Below are 25439 nucleotides of genomic sequence, written 5' to 3' on the forward strand. Positions count from 1 at the left end.
AAGAGATTGGATTAAATATTAAGAGTAGAAGGTCTGAGTTTTTTGTATCAAAATAGCTGCTCATACATATGTATAATACACACACACACACACACACACACACACACACACACACACCCCTTCCTCCTTCCCTCAATCCTGTGATTAAAATAAAAAGATGGCCTACTCTGTATCTATGTGATGCCATACCATTGGCTAAAAGTGCAATTCACCATCTCATTGCTTTCCTATAAATATACCAAACAACTGGTTTGTTTGAACAGCCAGTCTTCACAATTTGAGGGTTTCTTGCAATTATTGACCAAATTGACCAACTGTTTTCAGTTAAATTTGTGTGTCTCCTAAAAAGAAAGATGTGTTATTAAACATTATCAGTGACAATAAAGTTCAAATCCAGCACTGTTAATATCTCTGCTAGTCACTGTTCATTAAAACAAGAATCAGCAAAATCTTTTCTATCAATGCTCAGGACAGAAAGCGATAAGTAAACCTAAGTTTCATCTGAATCACTTATTCAGAGAGAAACAAACAGTCCATGGGATAGAAATATAAAGAGTGGCTAAAAAGGAGAATATCATGGAGAATGTGTTAGACACAATGAGCTGCCTACCTGACAGCCGTTTTCCTTGCTAACAGGATCGCAATTTTGTTCACAGTTTTCCAGCAGCCATTGGTTCAGTCACAATGGTCTCATTCCTCTTTGTAATGTATTGGTTTAGGTATGGGCATGGGACATGATTGTGACCAGGAATGGTGGGTACAAGTTTGCTTGAGGAGCCTCTGGGAAAAATGTCCTCACCCTTAAAAAGAAGCACAAGAGAGGGACATTCCCCATTTTTGTCTGTAGACAGTTCCAGCTGTATGTGATATTTCCAACTGTGGCAACCATCTTGGGACTATGAGATCAACGAGATCATGAGGGCAAGCTAGCATGCTGTGGCTTGTAAAGTGGAAAGATGAAAAGAACCTGGTTCACTAATAATGTCATTGAGCTGAGGAAGAACTGACCGTGGAGCTCTCATAACTTCAAATTTTGAAAAAAAAATTAATTGGGTCATTTTGTGTTGAGCTGTCTGTTACTAGCAGCCAGAAGTGTTATAACTAATACAGTATGCTAGCAAATGCTCAAACTTTTAAAATTTATTTGTCTGTCATTCTAAATACCTCTGAAAATTATTGCCTTCTACATCTGGCCTCCAACCTATAAAACCCCCTCTGTGTTTTTTTCTAATCTAATTGGCATCTTTGGCCTCCTCATCATCCTCTCACATTGCTTGTCTTCTTTGTATTTTTCCTCTTTGATTTTGTCCTTGCTCTCCATTTTTCAGTCTGCTTTCTTAGCCTCCCCACTCCTTTTCTTTCCTCTAGCCCTTAAGTGGCTTTGATTTGAATCTGAAATATGTTTATAAATACGTTCATCTATACATATATAAATATTGTTTCTTGTATATTAGAAGATAGGAATTCTTCCCCATGCCAAATGATTTGTTTCATATAGAGATAGCTCTACCAGCAAAATACCAGTTGATCTTTCTTCACTCCCTTACTCATTCTTTCCTACAAAGGAGTGACTTAATCGGACTGGTTAGTTTGGAAAGAAAACTAAGCATTGTGTAGTCCAGCCCCTTCTAACGTCTTTCCCTTGGGAGTGAGCTACCTATAGGTATCAAGTACTCCATTATGCTCCTCTGAGCTGTACATTTTACAAAAGGCATGCTGTCATGGGGCACGAATATGGTGGTGCAGCAATGCTGCTGACTAGATGCGCACATCTGATTAATCTTCAGATTCAGTATTGAATGAAAAATTCACATGCCTACAGACAGAAGCCACACTCTCTAACACAAGCTTTATCAATCATAAAGGTAATATCTTCTTGTACGCCAGCTTTCTTGTTTTCTTGTTGAATTGGTTTAGAACTTGGATCAGAAACAAGAGCTTTTTACTAGGCCCCCTTGAACAGCACTAGTACATGTTAAAGTTTTATTTCCCTCTTTTTAAATATATTTTTTCTTCATGGCTGTATGCTGTCATTGCTTGAAGGTGAAAAAATTCTCCAACAATATGTCTTTGTTTTATAAATGTTTTCCACAAACAAAAGTTGTTTTTATTTGTGTGTGATTGCCTGCTATTGATTGGGTTCCCTGTGGAATAGAGACTCTTGATAGCAAAATATTTACCTTACTGATTTTTTAGGTTCTTTCTCATGATAACTTGTGAATCTGCACTTACTTGATCTGACTCCAGTTTTTCAGGAATTTCACCTTTAGCTGCTGCCTCTGTATAGGCTCAATAGAAAGTCTTTTCTTGGGACTCCACTGTAATGGTCAACACAGCATTATAGGCTTCCCGGAGTTTTGGGTTGTTCCTCAGGACTTGGTAGGGGTATGCTTATATGGTAAATTGTAGAGCAGGGCATCATAGGGAATAAAGACATAGGTTCCATCAGTCATTTTCAGATCATGAGCCCATTCCAAGAGATGTGTCTGAGACTTTCCCCCAGTCAATACTGAGTGCATACATGTGATGATTACTAAAAGCAAAAAAGCAAGGTTGTGGGTGCAATATGTTAGTAAGTACAGTAACCAAAACTATAGATTGGGAGAAATAAATACATGTGTTATAACCAATTTGTCAATGATTTCTGTCTTATGGCTCTAAGATGAACCAGATGTTGAAGCCCTGAGCTGAGGCTGAGGTATGTTCAGGAACTCTGGATTAGGCATAGGGAGAAGACAGATATGTCTACAGGTTGCATAACCTAATACTAGACAGGAACAAGAACAATTACAGCAAATAGGAGGTAGAATAAGGAAGAGGCTCTGGGGTTGGAAAACATAGGTTTATTATATCTTAACGTCACCGGTTATTAGCTGTATACCCTTGGGTAAATCGCTTCACCTCTCTGCCTCATTCATAATATAAAGATAATACATATTTGCTTCATAGAATGTTAGTGATGACTGAAGGAGCAATTCATATAATGGGATTAACACATAACACTCAATAAATAGTAGCTACTCGTATTATTATGCCTAAGAATAAGAAGGCTAGAAGGAGAGGATGGAAGCGATTCCCCCAGCCACTGTTGCTTTTTATTGCCAAACTCCTAAATACATTCCAATAGGTTTTGACCAACTGTTCCCACCCTTACCAAGATCATTATAAACAATGAATAGTACTAATTCACATTCACCTATAAATGCTACTAATACAGTATTAGGGGTGATATTTTCAACTTTTAAAAATCTAAATTCTCAATAATTGGAATTACTCTGCACTCAATTTAATTCTCCTTAGACTTATGAAACTATGTTGTTTAGCAAGGCGATGCTAGAATAGATTTGAGGAGGCCACGGTTAAAGAATGGCAGTTAGGTTATAAGACTGAAAATCTTATATCCAATTTTACCCTTGCCATGCTAAATGAGTTTAGTGTAAGCCCACTTGTGCTTCAGTGCCCACATCTTTAAAATGTAGATTCCAGTCTATTTCCCGGGTACACTGAGTAGCTTAATTAGATAATGCCTGACAAGTATTCTGAGCTACTTGAAGAAAAGCAAAGGTCCTATTGCCACTGGTAAATATTAATTACACATGCTTATGCAGAACCTTACATCTCAGGAATTGAGTATGCTTAACTACGCTCAATGACTAGTTTTTGGCATTTACATATCTTCTGTTCCCAAAAACTTTTCTTTGCACTTGTTAAATACCCCCAGAAAGTTTCTCCTTTTGAACTAAGCCCCTTTGTTTTCTAAGGTATAACTAATACATTATGAAGTTGACTTAAATACCACACACACACACACACACACACACACACACACCATAACTTGAGTTTCCAAATAACCATTGGCTCCTTCAATATAATTACCTTAAGAGGTTCTATATGTACTCTGATGCCCAAGCCATCCGTTGAATACTCTAGGGATATCTTTGGAGCTAGTTTATGAGGTACACAAGGACTTCTGCTTCCCTTGCTCATAATCACATATTGTATAATGGCAAAATTGAGTGCCAGAGAGGTTTGACAAGGCAAGGGTTGGATTTAGAAAGAGAAACTAGAATCGAAAGCCTCCAGCTGCCTACATTTATCTATACAATTAAACATGAATCAGTTTGGTCAAATTAGTCCGGTAACTGGTCCACTGAGGGGAAAAATTGAGTTAAGTCAGGTGCTTAAGTTGTCCAATTCGTCCAACAGTAGTATTCTTTGCAAATATGTCAGTATTGACATCTTCTACAAAAGCAGAGATTAGATTACTTGACCAAGGTTATCCAACAGAGATAGAATTTCATTTAATTTACTTAAAGAAAATTTAAAATTACTTCACTGGATGGAAAATGTTAAACAGAATTAAGTGCTTTGTGTTGGTTGAAATACAGCAATTAATTTTAACACACACTACGTGTTGTGGGTGCTGTGGTGTGCTACCCAGATGCACCCCTCAGGACTGAAGTTGCTGGGAGTGTTAGGAGATGGTAGCTGATGCCTCCCTGGGGACTGCCCTCAGCTGAGGAGAGCCCCAATTCCCAAGGTCACATCACCTCTGTAGTGTGCTGGAGTCAGCTTGCACTGGTTCATAAGAGCCTACGGTTACATTTTCACAGATTTTGTGAACTATTTAATGTGATATTTGTAAAATGAAATTGGGCATGGTGGCAGTGATGACACAATGGTAATGAGTAAATGCTACAAATCAGGGCTACTTCCCCCCCACAAAGGAGCTGACTATTAAACAATTATTATAACACTACACCCCTTTCTCTGCATCAGCCTATCCCCAATGACTAGTCAACACAAAAGATGTAAAAGCCAAGACTCCTTACCTCAATTCTGGAAAACTCTGAAGATCATCCCATCTCTGGAGCACCTGTTGGGACTGGTTAAGGCCTTTGTTGTAACTGGATGACCACTCAATTCTTCTTTCTGTCCAAGTCTACTGCCTTCTTTCCCTCACAGGTGTTGTCCTTGAAATCATTCCTCCAATAAGCTTCTTGCACACAAACCTCCATCTGACAGAACTTTTTCCAGGGCTTCTGACACTGGTTTAGAGCCCCAATGTACCCTAAACTGACTTCTATTGTGGCACTTACCAGAAGCATTGTCCTTACTTATTTATGCGAGCCTCCATTATGAAACTGTGAGCTCCTGGGACTGTGTCTTACTCATCTACATATCCTGGTACATGATATGCACCCAGTGAATGTTGCTTAGATGAATGTTTGAAAATTTCAGAAAGAGAGATTGTGTACCTGGGTATCTTTTGTTGGTTTTCTGAGATAAAAGACATGGGCATATTTGAATTGTTAGTATGGAGGAACAATTTGAAGTGATATTTGCCGGGCAGATAGATACTACCATGGCTGCCTTTAATGCTTCGTGTCATTAAGTATGCACGAGACCTGAATCTCTCTTCTTAATTTTCCTTTCATTGGCCCACAATGAGGACATTTCAGACAGAGTCAGATTCTTTATAATTGGAAAGACCTTTTGAAACCATCTAGCTCTTCTCCCTCCCCCATTAATTTATAGATGAGGAAATGGAAGCCTCGAGAGGGAATGATCACGGGCTCTTCTGTTTTTTGCATGGCAAGACCCTGCTATTGAATACAATTAAAGCAGAAAGTATAAATACTGAATTCAAACAACAGCATCTTAATTTAATAAATTGAGTGCTTCGTGAACAGGGATTTGTGGATGCATCTGTTCTGCATGATGATTTCACTAAATAGCTTTATCGCAAAATTACATTCATTAAAATGGGATTTTACCTATAAGTTGTTGTCAGGAAAGGATTAGTGGACAGAAACCTTAGATCCTAGACGAGGCCTGGGTCAACAGGTGATCATTGAATAATAGCTATTTGTAAGTTTCCATCCTGATTGTTAACAGTCAAGCCACTCCATAACCAAAACAAGGACCAGAAAATACACACTCCTGAGATCCCATCTCACCAGGATATGATATTAGCACTTCCTCTGGGCTACCTGAGCCCCACTAGACTGTCTAGCAGCTATGTCTTTACACTGCGGTATCCACTGTGGCTGGCTGTCTAGGACCCTCTCTTTCACCCTCAATGCTAACAGCAGGAAATGTCAATTACCAAGTCATTCAACTCCTACTTCTCTTCCTATGTTGAAATACTCTGTCCAATATTTTCTTGATATAGAGGAACTGTGTTTCTCAGAAGACAAAGTTTACTTTTTTATTTCTCGCAGATTACTGGCTATGGAGTCCTCAGTAGAAGAAATTGGACCCAGTTTCACACCTTGTGAGATGGAAATGGTTCCACTAGTTTTTGCTAAAGAAGTCCTTAAAAGTCACATTCATATTGTGAGCCCACAATATTGTTCCAAACCCACAGAACTCCCCATTCTATTGTCCTTGTTCTTAATTTAAACCCCTTTGTGATATTTCCTACTACCAACATCTATTTTAACCAATTTCATTTTTTAAAACGTTGAAAGAGAGGGGAGAGTAGGCAAGCCCGAGAAAAAGGGGGTTATCCATACAGTGCGATTTATCACAAGTCTCAAATTCCTCCAGGATTCACCCCATCTGGACATACCGTAAAAGAAGTAGATTCATACCTTCTTCCTCTCAGTTTTACACTACCCACTCTGTAAAATGGATACATAATAAGGGGTGGGAGGCTCTAGAATCTGCATGTTTTCCCGTCTCCGCTCACAAGTGTGATTCAGTGCAGAAGGCCCTCAAAACATACTTTAAGTACACTGCATTAGGCAATGCGTGGCTGTTTATATCAGTTGAGGAAAACCCACCCATTTTCACTTTAAATCCTGAGACCACCACTTACTTAGTTGCCACTATTGCTGAATTGGTCCAAGTAGCTCAGCATGATGTTAGATACATATTCCAGTCAATAGCCACTCTGTCTGCGTCAGATCATGTTTTTTCATACCCAGAAGAACAGGTAGAGCAAGTACGTTTATTACTTCACATTGCTGCCCAGCTTGAGATAAGTTGTTTTTTGTTGTTGTTGTTGTTGTTTTGTATTTCATTCTCATTTTATTTTTTTAAACTTTTTTTATTAGTGTCAGGTGCACAAGACAAAGTAATACTTAGACGTTTATCATCTATATCCCTCACACTGTGTGAACCACCCTCCCCCCATCCACTATCCCTCTGACATCGCACACACCCATTACATTTCCACTGTCTCTATTCCTAATGCTGTACTCCGCTTCTTGTAATTATATACATATATATATATATATATATATATATATATATATATATATATATATAATTATAGTTGGTATTCATTATTGTTCAGATTCAGGTGTATAGTGCAGTGATCAGGCATCTACATCATCCCTGAGGTGGTCTCCCAAAAGGGACACGTGTCCATCGGATATCCTACAAAATCTTTACAATATTATTGATTATGTTCCCCAAATTAATTTCCAAAACCCCGTGGCCATCTTGTGGTTACCAACTGTTTTCTAATCCCCTCACCTTCCCCTTTATCCCCACCCCCCGCCCATCTAGCAACCCTCAGTTTTTCCTCTATGTCTCCAAAACAGTTTATAATTAGTTCATTCACTTATTCCTTTCTTTAGATTCCACATATAAGTGAGATCATATGGTATTTGTCTTTCTCTTTCTGACTTATTTCACTTAACACAATGTTCTCTAGGTCCATCCATGTTGTTGCAAATGGTAACATGGCTTCTTCTTTATGGCTGCGTAATACTCCATTGTATAAATGTACCACAGTTTCTTAATCCAGTCATCTGCCGATGGGCATTTTGCTTGTTTCCATGTCTTGGCTACTGTGTATAGTGCTGCAATAAACATAGGAGTGCATAAGGTTTTTGAATTAGAGTTTTGGATTTCTCCGGATAGATACCTAGGAGTGGAATTGCTGGATCATAAGGTAGTTCCATTTTCAGATTTTTGAGATACCTCCATACTATTTTCCATAGTGGCTGCACCAATTTGCAATCCCAATAACAGTGCACAAGCGTTCCCTTTTCTCCACATCCACGCCAGCACTTGTTGTTTGTTGATTTATTGATGACAGCCATTTTGAATGGGGTGAGGTGGTATCTCATTTGTGGTTTTTTGTTTTGTTTTGTTTTGTTTTCACTGATGCAACAGAAGACTTTTATTTACATAATGTCTTTTAGCAACTATTTCTGATTTTCTCTTTACTTAATTACACTGGGCTCTGAATTCTCTGGTAATAAGAATATCCTTCTGCTACAGGAAGAGTCTAAAATTCTCTAGAAACAGATTGAAATTGGAGCAAATGGTACTTCTATTCTTTTTTATAAATTTTATTAGTTTCAGGTGCACAAGACAAAGCAAAACTTAGATGTTTATCATTTATATCCCTCACACTGTGTGAACCCCCCTCCCACATCCACTATCCCTCTGACATCGTCGCACAGAGCCATTACATTTCCACTGTCTCTATTCCTAATGCTGTACTCCATCTTTGTCTTTTAACATGTTCTTCATTTTAAAGTCTATTTTGTCAGATATAAGTATTGCAACTCCAGCTTTTTTCTCATTTCCATTTGCATGAAATATCTTACTCCAACCCTTCACTTTCAGCCTGTGTGTATCTTTTGATCTGAGGTGAGTCTCTTGTATACAGCATATACAAGGGTCTTGCTTTCTTATCCACTCAGCCACCCTATGTCTCTTGATTGGAGCATTTAATCTGTTTACATTTAAAGTGATTATTGATAGGTACATAGTTATTGCCATTTTTAAATTTGCAGTTAGATTGTTTTCATCTTTCTTCTATTTACAGAAGTCCTTTTAGTATTTCTTGCAATGCTGGCTTGGTGGTAATAAATTCCTTTAGCTTATTCTTTTCTGGGAAGCTCTTTATCTCTCCATCAACTTTAAATGATAGCCCTGCTGGATAAAGTAATCTAGGTTGTAGGCCTTTGTTTCCATCACTTTGAGTATCTCCTGCCACTCCCTCCTGGCCTTCAATGTTTCTGTAGAAAAGTCATTTGATAGTCTTATGGGAGTTCCCTTGTATGTAACCCTCTGTCTTTCTCTTGCTGCTTTTAGGATTCTCTCTTTGTCTTTAACCTTTGCCATTTTAACTATAATGTGTCTTGGTGTGGGCCTGTTTGGGTTTATCCTGGTTGGAACTCTCTGCACTTCCTGGGCTTGTATGTTGGTTTCCTTCATCAGGTTAGGGAAGTTTTGGGACATTATTACTTCAAATATGTTCTCAATCCCTTGCTTCTTCTCTTCACCTTCTGGTATTCCTATGATGCGCATGTTGTTGTGCTTGATGTTATCCCAGAGGTCTCTTAAACCATCTTCATTGTTTTTATTCTTTTTTCTTTCTGTTGTTCTGTTTGGGTGATCTCTGCTAACTTGTCTTCTAAGTCGCTGATTCAATCCTCTGCTTCATCTAACCTGCTGTTAATTCCTTCAAGTGAGTTCTTTATTTCAGTAATTGTGTTCTTTAGTTCTAACTGGTTGTTCATTATGATTTCTACATCCTTCTTTATGTCGTCTCTAAGCTCCTTAAACATTCTTATCATCAGTGTTCTGAACTCTGTCTCTGATAGGTTGGTTACCTCTATTTCATTTGGTTCCACTTCTGGAGGTTTCTTCTGTTCTTTTATTTGGGACATGTTTCTTTGTTTCCCCATTCTGGCTGACTCTCTGTGTTTGCTTCCATTTATTAGGTAGATCCCCTGGAGTTCTTAGTTCTTGTTGGGTTATCTTATGTAGTATGTGTCCTTTATATTTGACTTGCACTACTTCATTCTCCTCCTCTGCGTGTGCTCCAAAGGTGACTCTTGTGTTGTGTATATTTCCCTGTTAAAGAAGATCTTTAATTGCTTCTCGCTTGTGAGTAGGTGGGGTTAACTCCCAGGCTGACTAGTTGTGAGACTTGGCTCTGCCCACTGCAGGGTGTTCTGCTGTGTGAGGGTTGACCACTTAAATGTGGTTTGGCCTCTATGGGCTCTTGTGCCTGTAAAGAATCCCCTCTGGGTGTGTCACTTGTAGGTCAAACCCAGTAGTACTCTGGTTTGGTCTGGAGTTGGCCTCTGGGTATGCTGAATCTTGTGCGTCTTAAGCTGGGCCCTGGTTGGGCAATTTCAGAACAAAGCAAATCACCAAGCTCAACAACAACAAAGAAAAAATCAAATACGTTCACATGTAAAAACAACCAACAACCCCCACTCAACACAGGCAAAGATATCAAAGATATAAAAACAAAACAAAAAACAGCGCCAGTCTTGGCTTAAGCCCACCAAGTAATCTCCAGATTTTCCTCTGCTGCACCAAAGAGTCCCCTGAGTATTGTGCAGGTCACCTGGTGCCCAGAGTGATGTTGGGACTGCAGATTTAGATGCATGGGGCTGAGGGGTCTGGATGGTAGTTTTTACAAAGTCAGAACAATTTCTGCCCTTGCCTGCACATATGCACACTGAGAGTAGCACCACCAGTCCTGTGTCCAGTTCTCCTGAGTCTTAGGGCACTTCTTCCGTGTGTGTGTGTGTGTGTGTGTGTGTGTGTGTGTGTGTGGCGAGCGGGAGATTTCTGAGCTGCTGAAAGCCAGGAGCTGTGTCTCCTGCTGCTTACTGCTGATCCCTAGGAGTGCCTCTGCAGTTGTAATTGCCCCGCCCTAGGCAGGCCAGAAAGGGTGGGGGCTGGGGATGGAGGGGTCTTCTGTCCCAGTCCAGCCATGTCACACTCTTCCCGCAGGCCAGAAAAGTTGGTGGCTGGGGGTGGAGGAGTCTCTTCTCTCCTAGCCCAGCAAAAATCACACTCTTCCCAGCCTCTTCTCTGGGTCAGAGCTGCATGCCAGTCTTCCCAGAACCTGAGCACTAAGGCTCTTCTGTAATCTGACACTGCTCCTCACTTCAGGGGCCAGTTTAAGTCTCTGGAAGGGCAGCGGTAGGATTGGAAGAGCGGGAGGGAGGAGTCCAGGTATGGAGTTTGTGTCCTTTGTCAGGCCTAGGGCTCAACTGGAGGTATCAGCTGAGGTTATTGCCTCAAATGCTGGATATGCTGTCCCCTCGGCGGGAGAGATCAGCTGTGGGACGCAGGGAAAGAGCCCACCTCCTGGCTTTTGTGTTCTCTGTTCTGTCCTGGGATCCCCTGAGTCTCTGCAGCTGCGGATGCCGGCCGCTTCTCCACTCTGCTCCCTTCCCTCTTCCCCTGCTCGCCCAATTTGCCCACCTGCAAGTAATCCTTGCGCAAGTCTCTTAGCTGTTCTTTGTGATGAGCAGAGAGTCCTTTGATGGGATATAAATGTCCCGTTTCTGATAAGATCGGAGAACTCAAAAAGTGCACCCCGCTGCCGCCATTCCTATTCCTATGACGTCTCTCTTGAGATAAGTTTTTTAATATTTCTCTACACCTTGCAACATATTTTCTTCAACTTTTCCTAAACTGTTGTATAGACAAGGGCTGTTAAATGCAGTAAGCCTCAATGTTTAGAGATTTCCTCTAGTGCTAGGTCTTCAATAATTTTATCATTACTGATAGTGGACCCATTTATGAAAGCAAGTTTTTCTTCCACCATTTATAGTCACTTATATTTATCTGTACCAAATCCTATACCAAATTCCCTATCGAGACTAAGATTCTTGGCCATAGCATTATCAGTATCACTATTGTTATTACTGGTAGGAAAACAGGGTTTTGGTACCCTGAGACACAAAAGAATTTCATGAGTGGGTCCAAAAGTTGAGAAAGAAAAATGGAAGGGCTGAATCATACACCATACACAGAACATGGGATCTCAAATGAGTATGCCATAGGGGGCACACCTCAAGTGGACAGGAGGCGGTAGAGCATAAGTCTTTTCATTAAACCAGTGATTTTCAAACTGTGGACCCGGACCAGCAGCATCAGCACCAATGTGAACTGGTTAGAAATGCAAGTTCTGGGGCCCACCTCAGTCCTCCTGAATCAGAAAGTATGGAGGAACGACCCAGCAATCTGTGTTTTACTAAGCCCTCCAGGGGATTCTGGTACACACCTAGGTTTGAAAGGTACTGCTTTCGACCAACCTGAATATATATCCTGGCTTTCCCACTCACTAGCTATAGGACATTGGGCAAGTTATTTAACCCCTCAGCCTCAGAAATCTCATCTATAAAGTTTGTTAAATAATAATTGGCCTTACTTTATAGGGATGCTGCAATAATTGAATGAGACGGTCCATGCAAAGCCCTTGCAAAATGACTAGCACATAACAAACTCTCAATAAATATTAGCTATTGCCATTGTTGTTACTCTCTTATGCACAGTAATCTTCAATAGATGGGAAGAGGTTAGCCAGATCCCTGGCGATAAGATAGTAATATGGTATCTACTTTTGGAAGAACAAAAGAAGGCCATTCTGATTGTGTCCTATTTACTGAGCATCATATTGTAATGAAGAATTCCCAATTTAGAAGGATTTAAAGGAATCCCTAAATGGTTCAACAACCTAGTAAGCCCAAATTGAAAGGATTTCACAATTAGCCAAGCATTGATAGGCAAAAAGTTGAGGAGAGAAGAGGAGGGCTTGAAATAGCCATTTGAAAAGTTCTATAAAGAGCTTTTTAGTGGGGCCTCCTGCTAACCTTTGTGAGAATTAGCAAAAGAACCTATTCAGGATAACTGCAATCCCACAGCTGTTCTGCCTAGGGAATGGATGCTCTTTTTTCCCATTGGATCAAAACCTCCATCAGAGCTCATGGTTAAAGGATCAGAGTGAACTGGATTTGGCCCTGGTGCCCATTCAGATTCCCTTGTGCAGGGCACAACCTACATAACTACACAACAGCCCTGACTCTAACATGAGGGCTTTGTTTTTTTACTAATATCTCTCCTATTCAACTTTTTCACAAAAAAGATAATTGGTAACTGCCTCTGAGGTTTAAAGGAAATGAGCTAATATTCTGGGAGAAGCTGTAACCACCCTTCTCTGGGACTTCATTTACCCCATTCTTTGGTGTTGATAACACCTACACCTACCTACTTGTTATGTGAGACTGACAGGTGTTATAAAATTGAAAAGAAAATATCCATCTCCTCGATAATCCTGAGGATTAAATGAGATTATCTATATGCAAAAACCTGGTAAATTCTAAAGAGCTGTTCACATGTAAAGTGGTATTATGGTTGCTTTCATTGACTCTACAGCAGCATCTAATAACCTCCTTGCTGTTTCCTTTCCCAAGACCCCACAACTATTATTATTGTTATCATATTTACTATTAAATTTTATCATTGTCTTTGTATTTTATGAGCATAATTTATTTATTTTTTTTTTAATTAAATTTATTGGGGTGACAATTGTTAGTAAAATTACATAGATTTCAGGTGTACAATTCTGTATTACATCATCTATAAATCCCATTGTGTGTTCATCACCCAGAGTCAGTTCTCCTTCCATCACCATATATTCGATCCCCCTTACCCTCATCTCCCACCCCCCACCCCCCGCCCCCCTTACCCTCTGGCAACCACTAAACTATTGTCTGTGTCTATGAGTTTCTGTTTCTCATTTGTTTGTCTTGTTCTTTTGTTGTTTTTGGTTTATATACCACATATCAGTGAAATCGCATGGTTCTCTGCTTTTTCTGTCTGACTTGTTTCGCTCAGCATTACTCTCTCAAGATCCATCCATGTTGTCACAAATGTTCCTATATCATCTTTTCTTACAGCCGAATAGTATTCCATGGTGTATATATACCACAACTTCTTTATCCATTCATCTATCGAAGGACATTTTGGTTGTTTCCATGTCTTGGCCACCGTAAACAAAGCTGCAATGAACATTGGAGCACACGTGTCTTTATCTCTAAATGTTTTCAGATTTTTTGGGTAGATACCCAGAAGAGGGATTGCTGGGTCATATGGCAATTCTATTCGTAATTCTTTGAGAAACCTCCACACTGCCTTCCATAACGGCTGTACCAGTCTGCATTCCCACCAACAGTGTATGAGGGTTCCTTTTTCTCCACAGCCTCTCCAACATTTGTTACTATTTGTCTTGTTGATGATAGCCATTCTGACTGGGGTGAGGTGATATCTCATCGTGGTTTTGATTTGCATTTCTCTGATGATTAGTGATGTTGAGCATTTTTTCATATGTCTATTTGCCATTTGTATGTCCTCTTTGGAGAAATGTCTCTTCAAGTCGTCTGCGCATTTTTCAATTGGGTTGTTTGTTTTTTGTTGTTGAGTTGCATGAGTTCCTTGTATATTCTGGATACTAGCCCCTTATCGGAGGCACTGTTTGCAAAAATCTTCTCCCATTCAGTTGGTGGCCTCTTTATTTTGTCAATGGTTTCTTTTGCTGTGCAGAAGCTTTTAAGTTTCATATAGTCCCATTCGTTTATATTAGCTTTTACTTCCATTGCCTTTGGAGTCAAGTTCATAAAATGCTCTTTGAACCCAAGGTCCATAAGTTTAGTACCTATGTTTTCTTCTATGCAGTTTATTGTGTCAGGTCTTATGCTAAAGTCTTTGATCCATTTTGAATTAACTTTGGTACATGGTGACAAATAGCAGTCCAGTTTCATTCTTTTGCACGTGGCTATCCAATTCTCCCAGCACCATTTATTGAAGAGGCTGTCTTTGCTCCATTGTATGTGTTTAGCTTCTTTGTCAAAAATTATCTGTCCATATTTATGTGGTTTTATTTCTGGGTTCTCAATTCTATTCCATTGGTCTATGTGTCTGTTTTTCTGCCAATACCATGCTGTTTTGATTATTGTAGCCCTGTAGTACAAGCCAAAGTCAGGAAGTGTGATACCTCCATTATTGTTCTTTTTCCTTAAGATTGCTTTGGCTATTCGGGGTCTTTTGTGGTTCCAAACAAATCTGATGATTTTTGTTCTATTTCTTTAAAATATGCCATTGGGATTTTGATGGGGATTGCATTGAATCTGTATATTGCTTTGGGTAATATGGCCATTTTAACTATGTTGATTCTTCCAATCCATGAGCATGGAATGTCTTTCCATTTCTTTGTGTCTTCTTCAATTTCTTTCAAAAATGTCTTATAGTTTTCAGCATATAGGTCTTTCACATCCTTGGTTAAGTTTATTCCTAGGTATTTTATTCTTTTTGCTGCAATTGCAAAAGGAATTGTTTTTGTATTTCTTTTCTGAGATTTCATTGTTAGTATATAGGAAGGCAATGGACTTTTGTGCGTTGATTTTGTAGCCAGCAACTTTACTGTATTCGTTGATTGTTTCTAATAGCTTTTTGGTGGAGTCTTTAGGGTTTTCTATATATAGCATCATGTCATCTGCAAAGAGTGATAATTTAACTTCTTCATTCCCAATTTGGATGCCTTTTATTTCTTTCTCTTGCCTGATTGCTCTGGCAAGGACTTTAACACTATGTTGAAAAGCAGAGGTGATAGGGGACATCCCTGTCGTGTTCCTGAACGTAGAGCAAAGGGCTTCAGTTTTCTCCATTAATTATGAGATTAGCAGAGGGCTTGTCATATATGGCCTTTATTATGTTAAGGTATTTTCCTTCTATACCCATTTTATTAAGTGTTTTAATCATAAATGGATGTTGTATCTTGTCAAATGCTTTTCTGCATCAATTGATATAATCATATGATTTTTGTCCTTTATTTTGTTTATGTGATGTATCACATTGATGGATTCGTATGTTGAACCATCCTTGTGCCCCGGGATGAACCCCACTTGGTCGTGATGAATAATCTTTTTAATGCATTGTTGTATTCGATTTGCTAGAATTTTATTTAGGATTTTTGCATCGGTATTCATTAGAGATATTGGTCTGTAGTTTTCTTTTTTGTGCTGTCCTTACCAGGTTTTGGTATCAGGGTAATGTTGGCCTCATAAAATGAGTTAGGGAGTACTGTCTCTTCTTCAATTTTTGGAAGAGTTTGTGCAGAATTGGTATTAGATCCTCTTTGAAGGTTTGGTAGAATTCACTAGTGAAGCCATCTGGTCCCGGACTTTTGCTTTTGGGAAGGTTTTGGATGACTGATTCAATTTCGTTACTGGTGATCGGTCTGTTTAGATTTTCCAGTTCTTCATGGTTCAGCCTTGGAAGGCTATATGTTTCTAAGAACTTGTCCATTTCTTCTAGGTTGTTGAATTTGGTGGCATATAGTCCTTCATAGTATTCTTGGATGATTCTTTGTATTTCTGTGGTGTCCGTGATAACTTCCCCTTTTACGTTTCTGATTTTGTTAATCAGTGTCTTCTCTCATTTTATCTTAGTAAGTCTAGCCAAGGGTTTGTCAATTTTGTTAATCTTTTCAAAGAACCAGCTCTTTGTCATATTAATTTTTCTATTGTCTTTTTGTTCTCTATTTCATTTAGTTCTGCTCTAATTTTTGTTATTTCCTTTCTTCTGCTGACCTTGGGTTTTACTTGTTCTTCTTTTTCTAGTTCTTTAAGGTGTAACATGAGGTTATTTATTTGGGAGTTTTCTTGTTTCTTGAGATAGGCCTGTAATGAGATAAATTTCCCTCTTAAAACTGCTTTCGCTGCATCCCAAAAATTTTGGTAGGATGTATTTTCATTGTCATTTGTTTCTATGTATCTTTTGATCTCTCCTCTAATTTCTTCTTTGACCCAGTCCTTCTTTAAAAGTATGTTGTTTAATCTCCATGTATTTGTGTTTTTTCCCGCTTTCTTTTTACAGTTGATATCCAATTTCAAAGCCTTGTGATCAGAGAATATGCTTGGTATGATTTCAATCTTCTTAAATTTGTTGAGACTGATTTTATGTCCCAATATATGGTCTATCCTTGAGAATGTTCCATGTACACTAGAAAAGAATGTATAGTCTGATGTTTTAGGATGAAGTGCTCTATAAATGTCATGAGCATAATTTAGACCTGTGTCTGAGAAAGGCAGTATTTCTGACTCCAGTATGGTTCCAGTGACATTTCCTAACTGGAAACATACATTTACAAGAAAGAGAAGTGGCATACCAGCCAGCAGTAGGCTAGCTTTCTCTCCCCTTCCTCCCACCACTGTTCCTCACTACTACCACAACATAGGGCTGTGGTCACTGTTACTGTGAGCACATCAGACAAAACCAATCTCCCAACTATTTCTATTACTTCCAAATATTGCCAGGCCTCTCCAGGGAATGCGATCCCTTTCCTCTGTATTTTGTATATCACAAAACGTCCTTCTCTGAAGGTTTGCTTGGGAGTCCACAGTGTTAAAAAGTCACCTCATATCCAGCAGACTAGGGGAGGCCAAGCCCTGCCTGCCTCAGCTCTTCTCAGCTGTCACACAAAAACCTTGGTGCCTTTTCAGTCAAGACAGATAACAGCTAGGAATATTTTAGCAGTCTCAGTCCTACCAGTTGAGAAGGGCTAGAAAATCATCTAGAGATTTGATCTGGTATGTGCTGTGCCTGGTGTATTGTAACTTTCCTCACTGCTCTGTTGGCCCAATCCATACTCATTGGCTTCTGGCTCATTTTCTGATGGGACCGGAGATATGCCCTGAACCGTAGACTACTTAGCTAAAGTCCTGATACTCTATTTATGTTCATACTTTGAATCCTACTTTTCATACTCCCAGAGGCTGCAGCACTGCTGTCAATGGAAGATCAAGTGTACAACAAGCCTATCTTATTTTAAGACTCACTCCCCTTCTGCAACTCCTACTTTCACATCCCACCCACCACTTGGTGTGCCTTCAGATGCCAACAACTGGCTGTATCAAGTGTGAGTAAGTACCATGCACTCTTTTGGACATTTGCATACTGAGCTACCAGAGGTCATACTGAGGGCACAACCTAATTTACGGCTCAGTTTCCCTGCGCATCACCTGCCCCTACCCACCCACCTACGTTTTGACTCATGTTGCTGAGGTTGTAGCATGCCTCATCCAAGTCTGCTACGTTTTGTCAGAAACCTGAGACAAAGTCCTGGAGTGCACAGTTTTGTCTTCATTCCCCCTTTATCTCCCTTTCTGAGTCCCTACTTCACTTCCTGTTGCTGCCCTCCCTACCCAGGGTCTTCCTTTGCTCCATAACCACATACCTTCCTCTCTGGCCTTTTTCCCCCTAATTCTTAAAATTTCCATTCCCTTCGTGGGCTGATCCATACCGTTACAAAGAAAACAATCTGATTAAACAAACTCATATTAAAACAAAAATAACTGGTAACTTAAAGTAAGGAATATTCATTTGCATTTGCATTAACTTAAAGCAGTAGTTCTTTACTCTGGCTAGTTTTACAAGCACCTGGGAAGGTATTTAAAATACTTTTGCTGGGGCCCCCACTGTCAGACCATCAGAATCTCTGGAGGTGGTACTCTGGCACTAATCATTTCGAAAAGGTGTCCATTGTGCCCCAACCTCTGGAGGCACTGTAATTCCCAAAGGAATGAATCTCTAATAGAAGGGCAATAATGTGTACCTTTGGTACCTCCTTGCCTCAAAGGCAAGCACTCGGTACGTGGTGAGCACTTGGTCATATCTTTTCTCAGACTGACAGCCCAAAGAGCTTGGATTCATTTAACATTTCATGGTAGAGGCCAAAATACTATTTTGAAAAGTATATTATTTAGAATGGGTGGGATGTGAAACACTCATGGAATGTTAACTTGCAGGAGACACTGGGCTTCATGATGATTTGTAACATATCGTAAAGTTATGACATTAAATATGTTAGCCTGTTTCTGATATGGCTCCTCTATGGAAATGGTTTTATATCTTTAAAAATAATTATGTGCTGTACTTTGAAAGTATCAACTCTATTATGAAATCATCAGAGCCACACCGATTGTTTAACATTGTAAGATCTTATAGACTGGAGCTGGAAGCAGAATGCTGTAGTTCCTGGAACTACAAATTCTTGCCCTCATCCTTCAGTAATGATCATAATTAAGGTCCAATACTCGAGACACTTGAAACTTAAAATGGAATTCTGGGTATGGGCCAGCCCTAAACTGGACCATTGTCTAACAAACCCATTGTTATGTTAAGGAAATGACTAGGACTAGGACTAATCCTAGAAGTAATCAGTTTAACAAAGTAGTGTCTGAGCTATCTGTCCTAAAGGAGTGGAGTAGCTGCACTGAGGAAATGAGCAGTGTTCCCAAAAATCACTGTCACGTTCTAAAAAAAAGGTAAAGTGGAGATTTTAAAAATTAGAATGGAAAAAATTCAAAACCAAGTGTCACAAGGGCTTGCAGTAAGTGTAAGTAAAAGACATTTGATTAAAAAGGACCAGGAAAGGGGCTGGTCCGGTGACTCAGGCAGTTGGAGCTCCGTGCTCCTAACTGCCGGTTCGATTCCCACATGGGCCAGTGGGCTCTCAACCACAAGGTTGCTGGTTCTACTCCTGCAAGGGATGGTGGGCTGTGCCCCCTGCAACTAGAAAACGGCAACTGGACCTGGAGCTGAGCTGCGCCCTCCACAACTAAGACAGAAAGGACAACAACTTGACTTGGAAAAAAGTCCTGGAAGTATACACTGTTCCCCAATAAAGTCCTGTTCCCCTTCCCCAATAAAAATCTTTAAAAAAAAAAGGACCAGGGAAGACCCCCTTCCCCAAAATGCACCCAACTTGCCCTGGTGATAATAATTAAGTGGGTCAGTCCAAAGTGCTTCATACTTTGTCCATTGTCTCTGCAAGAATCATCTTTGAACATAAAACTTCTCTTGGAAGGGGAAAGACTAAAATTTAAATGGTCTTATTTAAATATTATTTCACTTATCAGCCAGGACCCTCCATACATGCTAGTTGTGTGCTGCAGAGAAAGAAGCCCTGCTTTTGGGGGTGGAGGGCATGCATTTGGGAGTCTAGAGAAGATAGATTCTAAGTGAGATGTGATGACACAAGGGCCTTGGGCACCTATGATGGAAAATACCCAGAAGGGAGTGAAAGGAAAATCTCCCTTAAATGACTAGACAAAAATGGAGCTATAAGAATACCCCTCTTTGGTTAATCTGAAACTACAAGGGTCCTAAGGGAATAGAGGGTGTGTGGCTATAAGTTACTCTTGATGCTATTCTTCCCCACCCTGGTGCTAAGAGCAGGCACTGGCACCCAAGGGCATTTTAACCACAGAATTCTTTGTACCTTTATTTAATTCATAAAATAGGCTCTGTTGAAGCAGCACAGGTTTGGGGCCTGCGTGTTAGTGAAAGAGGGCAAACACATGAAGAACTCGGGAGTAGTAATGCAGTATCCTGAAGCCACGTTTAAACCTCAGCCAGGAGAAAGCACTCACTGCAAATTCTGTCTGCCTGTCGAATCTGCTGGAGAGCTTTCCAAATGCTTTGGCTGTCTTGTGCTGTGGTCAGGACGACCCCTACAGGTAGGCCACGGCTCCGAAGAGCATTTGAAACTTGATTGGCTGTGTGTACTCAAATGTCCTCATCTGAGGAAATTACTCCAGCATGAGCCCATTGGAAATATTTCATGACCAGCACCCGTATGGGAGAAGGGAGTGTCTGAGCAAAGGTCGGGTAGCTATTTTTATTGTCTAATTCATAATTTACACAAGCCCAAGAGAAAATCCCTTTGTTCCCGCTGTTTCCCAGGAGTGAGGCTGCTTCTCAGTAGCCAGGGTTGGCAGGTCCAATAAATCCTGAGGCCATCTGGTGGTAGGAAACGAAACTGGAGAGGGCTCTTGAAGTCTGGCAATCTTCATCAGGAATCACATACTCAAAAGAGTAACCCAGGTCAAATGATGGGTCCCTGATGATCTGCTCAGTGGCTAATCAAGCAGCAAGCTCAGGCAGGGCCTTTGAAAACAATGGATCACAAGCCCAAGGACCCACTACCCCTATCTTCTAGGGAGGTGCCCACACCTGCTGCAGGAAGGATGTGAGGGCCAGAAGGCACAAGCACCACAGGAGCTTGAATGATGCAAGGCCATGGTGTCCTCGCTGTCTTCTGGGAGCCATAAACCAGAGCACAAGGTGAGAGAAAGGCCAGGATCCCAAGAACATAGTCCTCCTGTTTCCAGCAAGCTATTGAAGAGATATTGAAAGGTTAGTCTGCTTTCCTGAAATAGACAGTGGTGTTTCCAAATGCCTGTCAATCAGAGGGAAAGATGTGTTACTCACATTATTCCTGAAGCTTCTGGAAATATGGGTTATGAACAAATGGCAATGTTCACACTTTGTGTTAACAGTGGATGGAGGTGCCACCTACTGAGACTCTTCCTTCTTCTCTGTCCCCACATTCAATCCATCACCAAGTCCTATTGATTCAACTTCAGTAGTAACTGCCCACCCCACAGTATTGTGAGGATTACATGGGTTAACATATGTACAGTAAGCACTTATAACATGATCTGGTATGTTGTTAGGGTTATATTAGTGATATTCTCAATACTATAGTTATAAATATGTCCACTTTTCTCCACCGTACTGCCCTCTTGGAGAGAGACAAAGATGTAAACAGATAATGGCAATGCCGAGTAAATAGTGCTATGATTGAAGTAGCCCAGACAGAGGAAGACAGAGAGGATCACGCAAACCCAGATTTCAGGGAAGGGGAGGAGGGAGGAGGGAGGAAAGAAGAGGAGGAACATCTCTCTGAGTTGAGTATTGAAAGAAAAGCTAGCCAGGTGAATGGGGTTTCGAGGGTGGTTAGTGCTAGGAGCCTTTCAGGCAGAAGGAACAGAATGCAGTAAGACACATGGGTAAAAAAAAAAAAAAAAAAAAAGAAAAAAAGAAAAGAAAAGAAAAGAAAAAACATGTTTGAGTCTCAGAATTCCAAGCCATTGGTTCTGCTCAGGTCTGTAATGTCAGTCAAGGTAGGGACCAGATCGCCAACTCATATATGCCATTCATAGGTTTTTGGATTTAATCCTGTGGACAATGGTTTTAAGCAGAGAAATGATAAAATTAGAGTTCTAGTTTTAAAAGATCACTCAAGTACCAGTGTGGAGAATGGGCTTTAAGGGGGCAAGATGGCAGACAAGCAGACCAGTTTGGATGCTGTTGTAGTAATCCATATGAGAAATGATGACAGACCAAGAGAATGGTAGTGAAGATGTAGAAGAATGGAGATGAATTTCACCAAGATTAAAAATATCAAAGAGATTTTAGAAAGTAGAACCAATAACAACTTCATGACCGACAAGTTGTAGAAGGTAAAAGGGGGTCGCCAAGATAAGTTTGAGCTTCTCGGACCTAGTCAACTGGTTGGAAAAATAGTACTAGTTTCTGATAAAGGGACACTAGAGGAAGGAGTGGGAGATATAATGTATTCTATTAGACATGTTGAACTGGTGATGCCTGTGGAATATACAAGAGGCAATATCCAGTAGACAAATTAACATACTGGATCTCATAATAGAAGACTGAGCTAGTGATATAAATTTGAGTGTAATCAATTGATAGAGAGTAATTGAAGACATGGCAGTATATAAGATCAACAAAAGAGTTGTAAAGAAAGAAGCCTGAGGACAAAACCCTGAGACCCCACAACACAAGCAGAGAGAAAGGAAGTTATCATGAAAACTTACATGAAAAGTCCAGAGAAACAGCAAAATCCAGGAGAAAGTGGTATCTTACAATCCAAGGAAGATTAAACTTTGAGGATGAAAAGTGTTTATCATATCTCACACTCTGCTGAGAAGTCAAGTAAGCTAAAAATAGAAGGGTGGCTGTCCATTGGATTTGGATTCAGAGAGGAAGGCTGCAAGTTGAAGCTCCACAATGAGTCAAAAATGAACAGGAATTAATGAAATGGAGTCAAAAAATGTAGAAGACTCTTTCAAGATGATACAGGCAAAGATTTTCTCCATCTGGCCCTTGTCTTTCTCTATTTCCTACTGTTCTCACGTGATGCTATAATAAATGGCATGCAATTCTACAGACATATATCACGTAGTCTGTCAAATATAGAAATTGGAAAATGCCATTTCTTCTGCCTTGAATACCCTTCTCCCTCCTCCCATACTCCACTTCCAGGTTCTTCAGATGAACTCTACCTTCAAGATCCAATTGAAGTGTTCCCTACTCTGTGCAGCCTTAGTTAATACCGCCAGGTTGAGTTCATTGTTTTTCCATTTGTGCCTCCTACTTATTTCCATTAGGGAAGGTGTCACTCTGATTTATAAACTGTTGTATTTCTGGTGTATATTGTGACAAGGATACTGAACTGTTTGATGTCTCTGTATTTATAGGACCTCATATTTTCAACCACAAGGAGTGGGCAACAAGGAAGGGAACTCTCTATACAGAACACAACCCACTGGATTGGGAGCTCCTAGAGTTCCTCTTCATAGCCCTGATGCCTAGCCAAGTTCCCAACACAGAGTAGGTATCAAATAAGTGTTTGTGAAATGAATTAATAAAACATTAAAGTTTATCCAAGGTCAGGAATAACCACACTGGACATAATAAGGAGAATTAATTGCTTGGGTGAGATGTTAATGAGGAAAATCCTTACTTAATTTTTAATTCCAACCAAAGATCAAAGTAATGGCATGGCTGTCTTCAGGACTGATAATCAGCACCGGTGTGTACCAGTCAAGCCTAACCTGCCTATGCCAGGCCTGTTAGATATTATCTTGACTCTTACCATTAATTTTATGAGAAAGCCTGATTTCTCAAGAGACCAGTCAGGGGCACACCTGCTAGATCTGAAAGATCTATCATAATAGTATTCCCCCAACATTTGTAAACAGGTGAAAGCTTGTTCAAATAAGGGTCAAGAAAGAAATGGGCAGGAAACGTCTCACAAAACACCACGAGTCAGAGGCTAAGCCGTGGGTAGAATGGAAAGGGGGAACTTCCAACTTTGCTTGGGCGGGAGATATGGAAAGGTGGTTCTGGGCTGACTACATGAAAAAGACCTCAAATTTATTCCTAGACCTTCAAAATAATCTAGTCTAACCTCTCTCCCCCAAAATAGATTTATTCCGTCTGCTATGTTGAAGGGATGAGTGTAAGATTCACCGTGGATAAGGTGCAAGATGTGGACTCAGCCTTCAAAGAGCTCCCAGCCTGGCACTATAAGCTGAGCTCTAGTCAAGATCCACATACTTCTCTTCCCACCCCCCCCACCCCAATATTTTATCTGTCATGGCAAAACTTGGGAGCCTAGGCACTTTAGGAACAGCCCCTTCTCTGGAGTAGCATGAAAGGGATCTGGATATTGAACTGTTTGATATTTCTGTCCTTAGAGGACCTCACTCTTTTAACCACTAGGAGTCGGCAATAGTGAAGGCAATTCTATATAGGGAATAGAGCCCTGTTCACAGCAACAGGGCAAGGAGGCCAACTTACTGCTTTTTCTTACTGCTTTCAAACACACTTCGTTTGGTGGATTCTCTCCCAGAAGTGGTATATTTAAGCAAGAAATTAGCACTTGGATAACAATGGCCAGGATTTACTGAGTACTTCCTATGTATCAAACACTGGGCTAAACTCTTTGCATGTATTACCTTATTTTTAAAACTCAATAAGATTTCCAATCAAGATGGCAGAATATGTAAATGCTGTGCTCACCTCATCTCAGGACCACATCAGTTACAACTAAACTACAGAACAACCATCATTGAGAATCGCCTGAAGTCTAGCTGAACTGGAGCCCTATGGCTACAGATATACAGAAGTCACCTCAAGACTGGTAGGAGGGGCAGAGAAACGGAATGGGCTGGTCCCAAACCTGCATGTGCCCATTAAAAATTGGGATGGATAACTTGGCTGTGGAGTTCCCTCCCCTCAAAGGAGCCCCAGCTCCACACCAGGCTCCCCACCCCAAGATTCCAGTCCGAGGAGAGAACTCTCCATAACTTCTGGCTGTGAAAACCAGTGGAGATTGTGACTGACTGAGATGGAAGGTAGCTGCCGTCCCAGGCATTCCTCTTAAACGGACCGTGCATGGACTTACTTGCTCTGAGCTCCAGCACTGGGGCAGCAGCTTGAAAGGTGCCAGGGACATACAGAGGGAAACTGAATTATCTAGCTTCAGGGTGAGGGCTGGAAGGGCAGCTTTCTCCCAGACAGAGGAGCTGGTGGAAACCATTGTTTCTTTGTTGAGCATTCCTCTTCCCTACATGCAGATGCCACATGTCAGTCTCCATCAACCTGGCTAACCCTGTTCATTGGCCCTGATTCTCTGAGACACTGCCCTCACCCCATTCAACTTTTGGGCACACCCAAGCCTCTTCCAGTGGCTTTTCCACACAATCTGTCTTAGCTCATGCTGCAGACTTTCCTAAAATCTCTCAAAGGTTTACAAAACCTAAACAAGCAGCATCTGGATTCAGCGTGTCCTGTACCTCTGGCTGAGCATCCCAAGTCCCAGCACTAGCAACAGCCAGCCTCAGTTCAAGGCTTGGGCTCTCAAGGCACCTCCAAGCCCAGTACAGGTGGCTGTCATCTGGAAATTGCTTTGTGGCTCATACCAGGTGGCCCCAGGCGGGGCACAGTCTGCAGCTAAACTTAGCTTGCAGTGGGTCCCCTCCCAGGAGGCTCCAGGGCTGGCATGCCTAATG

The 25439-nt window shown here is 40.7% G+C and overlaps 1 pseudogene; it reads right to left on the reverse strand.

The window, feature by feature from the left end:
• Nucleotides 1-20931, reverse strand: part of LOC109438953 (retinal guanylyl cyclase 2) — a 119713-nt pseudogene extending 98782 nt beyond the window's left edge.
• Between the last annotated feature and the right edge of the window lie 4508 nt (nucleotides 20932-25439).

Source organism: Rhinolophus sinicus, chromosome X, assembly GCF_036562045.2.
Source record: "Rhinolophus sinicus isolate RSC01 chromosome X, ASM3656204v1, whole genome shotgun sequence".
Classification (NCBI taxonomy): Eukaryota; Metazoa; Chordata; class Mammalia; order Chiroptera; family Rhinolophidae; genus Rhinolophus; species Rhinolophus sinicus.